This window comes from Apis dorsata, unplaced genomic scaffold, assembly GCF_000469605.1.
Source record: "Apis dorsata unplaced genomic scaffold, Apis dorsata 1.3 scaffold_127, whole genome shotgun sequence".
Taxonomy (NCBI): domain Eukaryota; kingdom Metazoa; phylum Arthropoda; class Insecta; order Hymenoptera; family Apidae; genus Apis; species Apis dorsata.
The window spans coordinates 1010791-1014853 of NW_006263420.1; the positions used below are offsets into that span (position 1 = coordinate 1010791).

Here is a 4063-nt window from a genome sequence, read left to right on the forward strand (position 1 = left end):
GAAAAGCGATATTTACACTATATACAAAGTCCTACCAGAGGACAGGAACCTTTAAATGATCATTTAGCAGACGGCTGGTTTAGAGGTAAAGCTTTTTAGGTTCCCTGAAATGATCAGGATAAGCGTGCAGTCCCCCTGACCGCGAGCACTCGTGTTTTATGTCTTGATTGTGAAGTACTTTATACATACTATTCTTCTGTAACAGGCGAAAGAATGAAGGAACAAATGAGAAGTGTTTTCTTTTTCATGAAAACACAAATATATATACAATCGCTCAGTTTATCATTAAATTCAGGAAAAGTATCGTAATAATCAAAGTTCAATGGTCGAGTGAACTTTGAGTGGTTTCAGTCGACGATCATATCATGAGATAAAAAACAATTAATTCATTATCAAATACACGAGAGATTACATGAGAGATTATTGTGAAACACAGTCCAATCGCGTGAACGACGACTCATAAGCCGGAACGACTAATAAAATTGTTTAGTCTGCGAAATTCATCGCGTCATAATTTTTTACGCAACATTTTTTATGTAACTACAACATGCAAATTCGCACAGAAAACAATTTTTTTATCCGATGTATACACGTGGACAGTCAAACTGTATCGTGGACCCAATGACGCGAAAATAGATCGTATAGATAAGTATTGGAAGATGGCCAGTGAGCGTGATGCGAAAAGATGTTACTAGGTCTTTCATCTCGTCCAATAAACTTTTCGGCATATTATATATCCGGAATAAATTAGAACACTATTGGAATGTTGATAACGTTATTTCATCTTCCGTTTTTCTCAAGCAGAAGAGCTTAATTCTGCACGCAATGTCGAAACCAGTTATATCTGTAACGCTTTATTGCGGCCGTAAGGCAGGCGAGGCTATTTTTGCTAAAGAGAAATGTTGTACAGGTAACGACCTCACGCGGTTGGGCCTGAAAACGATGGTTTTTGTTCTCTAGATTTTTATCTGTAAATCCAGACATACGAAGAACGTTCTATACGAAGAAGAAAAAAAAAAACGAGAAGAGTACCGTTGGCTGAAACTCGACCAGGGCAAAGTCCGTGTCGTGATTTAGCACAGGTTCCATTTGCTCTTTGCTCTTTAAATTCCCGTCGTTCTTGCGAAAGAATTTAATTTTATATATTTTTATCGAATACAATCAATGTAATTTCATTGTAAATTGTCGATTGAAATATTTAAATCGGACTAGAGGTGAACTTGAGGCAAAGAAGAAAAAAAAAAGATCGATAGATTTGTCCTTGATAATTGTATTATTCAAACAGAGTAATTTCAGTTGACAATTGTTGAGTAAAAAATTTAAATCAAACTAGAGGTGAACTTAACACAAAGAAGAACAAAGAATCGATGGATTTACCGTTGACAATGTTTCACGATGAATTTTATTATTTAAAATTTACAATAATAAATATTGAAAAACACTCGTTTTAACCTTCGATCACTGATTTCTATTACGAACTTTGATTTATTCCACACGTTGCTGCCCGATTTCTCCATCGAATGCGTAATACGTACTCACTACGTTGTGTAGGAAGACTATGAAAGGCGCTTGCAAACAATGCGATCGATAGCAAACTTCGGCCATGCGCCTGCACCAATTGCTGCACCCATATCTTTTATATATTATATATATATATCATGTCATATGTATCAATTTTCAAAAATAGCGAACAATCCTTTCTGTTATAAATCAATATTTAAAAGATTTAAAAATTAAAGTCAATGTGTGGTTTGAATAGCTTTGTTATTTTGTTTTATTCTATCATAATTTTTTTTTTTATTATTCTTTATATTACTACAAGTCAATCATAATCTGCTATTTTATTATTCGTAATAATAATTTTTAATAATTAAATATTAATCATTGATTAATTAAATAAATAATTAAATTTTTTCCTGTTCTTTTCATCGAATATCAAATATTTTAAACGCCGAATGAAATATTCATATTTTCAAAGGTTTTTTTTAAATATCGGGTCGAATGCGAAAAGATAAATCACGGATTGTGAAACAAGAATGTAAACAAGATATCTTGAGTATGCTATCTCCCTTTCTAACGATTTCTGACACCTTGAGGAGGCGGAGTCCTATGTTATCCTTGCGCACGGAGATAGTCACTAAAAAGGTCCTAGTATATTGATTATATTCGACACGAATGCAGTATGGCATTCGCATAAACCAAAGCCAATCGTTACATATTGTGTATTTTATTTTATATTACATAATGAACTTGGAACAAAAGATTTATTTTAAAAAATATTATGAATAATTAAAGATCAGAATAATAATTAAAGATAAGAATAATAATTAGAGATAAGAATAATAATACGTTTGAATTTTTATTCTATAATGTCATTTGAATTCGTTAATTTTCGTATAATTTTATATAATTTTTAAAAGTTTTTGAACGAAGAACAGATTAACTAAGTCTTCGTGGAAATATAATAATTTTTAGCAGGTGTCGCGAAGGACTAATCGATGTTACCAACCATTGACTATTCGCGCATATGCATTGCACCTACAGACTGCAGCCAAACGCATCGGACATGTATAATTCGGCAAAATGTTAAAACTTCTATTCGTTCCATTAATAATAATATTAATATAATATAATAATTGCATTAATATAATAATTTCCATTAATATAATAATATGAAACTATCTTTGAATCTGTATATTGTATTATATAAATGCCATAATATTCGATGGTTAAAATTACAGTTTATAATTATTGGCTTAAAATAAGCGTTTTTGATAACTTTGCATTAAGTCGATTAACAAACGATCAACGATAATTTTTTATTTGTTACTTCTTACTTGTTACTATACAATATTATGTAAAATAACAAAAGATAATAACGATTGTCTTGATGACGCAAATATTTCAAATTTAGTTAAAATTAATAGAATATTTGACTAAAAATAATTCATGTATAATTTTTTAAATATTCACGATGTAAATTTAAGTTGAATTTAATTGAAAAAAAAATGTTAACAATTGCTTTATTATATTATATTAATTGGAAAACTATAAACTGTCTGTCAATTAAATAATTTAAAAATTTATTGAAAATTTTCATCGATTTTTTTCGAATAAACGAAAAAGAAATACAATTTAAAAATATAAAGAAAAATGATAAATAAATAACGATAGAACAAAGGAAAATAATGAAATTTAGAGCAAAATGTACTTACCAAGTGTACAGTGAGTGGATAACAACACAACTGAAACAGGTTACCGTGAAAGCATCGTTTATACCGGCTCGTCGACCAATGCGGATCGCCCACAGTTGAATTCTACCTATCAGCTGCCGCTTGTGACGTCAGATTTAGCCAAAGGAAGCTCAGCTTGCGGCCAGATCGATAAGTTCCAGGAACATACTTGGTATAATGCCCCCATAGCTGCATACAGACACACATATATGCACCGGTTTAGGACAGGCGCAATACACTCGACACCCTTTCAATGAGAGAAGGTTATTGAAGAATATACCATACTAAATCATAGGAAATTACCATAGTTCATTATAATATATAGAATAAATATATTTTATTGTATTCATTACAATTTTTTGTAATAATAAACTGCAGTTAACCATATACGATTCGCTTCATGAACAATTGAAGGAAAGAATGTCCTTCAAGAACGTGTTCTTGTTCAAGTGTGTGATCGATGCGTTTCATTGTATGTTCAGTTGCTGCACACGAGTACTGTAAATGATCATTTCTCAATAAATCGTTTATTATCCCTTTTTTTTGTCGTAAATACTATAATAAAATTTTTTCCGCTATCATGGTGGATCTAAGATAGGAATTAAATAAAGAATTGAAAGCTATTGATGTCTATGACTTTTCCAGAATACTTATTGATTTAACAAGTATTATTACTTCAAGGTTATGATAGTTTTATCACTTTGTTAATAATAATATAAGATTTAGTATAACTATTTTTATCTATTCTTTTAATATGACTAATAATAATAATTAGTCAACAAATTGTGCAATTCATCTTGTGATATTATTTCTATCTTGATCCCCGATGA

The 4063-nt window shown here is 30.4% G+C and overlaps 1 protein-coding gene across 2 annotated transcripts in view; it reads right to left on the reverse strand.

Annotated features, from left to right (window-relative positions):
• LOC102679361 (mitochondrial uncoupling protein 2-like) overlaps nucleotides 1–3340 on the reverse strand; it is a 9963-nt gene extending 6623 nt beyond the window's left edge. Inside the window, exons 1-2 of one of the 2 annotated variants that reach the window (XM_006612838.2) lie at nucleotides 3216–3340; nucleotides 9–196 (exon numbers count right to left, since the gene is read on the reverse strand). The gene's annotated coding sequence lies outside the window, so the exon portion shown is untranslated. Of the gene's footprint in view, nucleotides 1–8; nucleotides 197–1452; nucleotides 1584–3215 lie in introns of those variants that run through there. The other variant, XM_006612837.2, reaches the window with a different exon arrangement.
• Nucleotides 3341–4063: the final 723 nt, after the last annotated feature.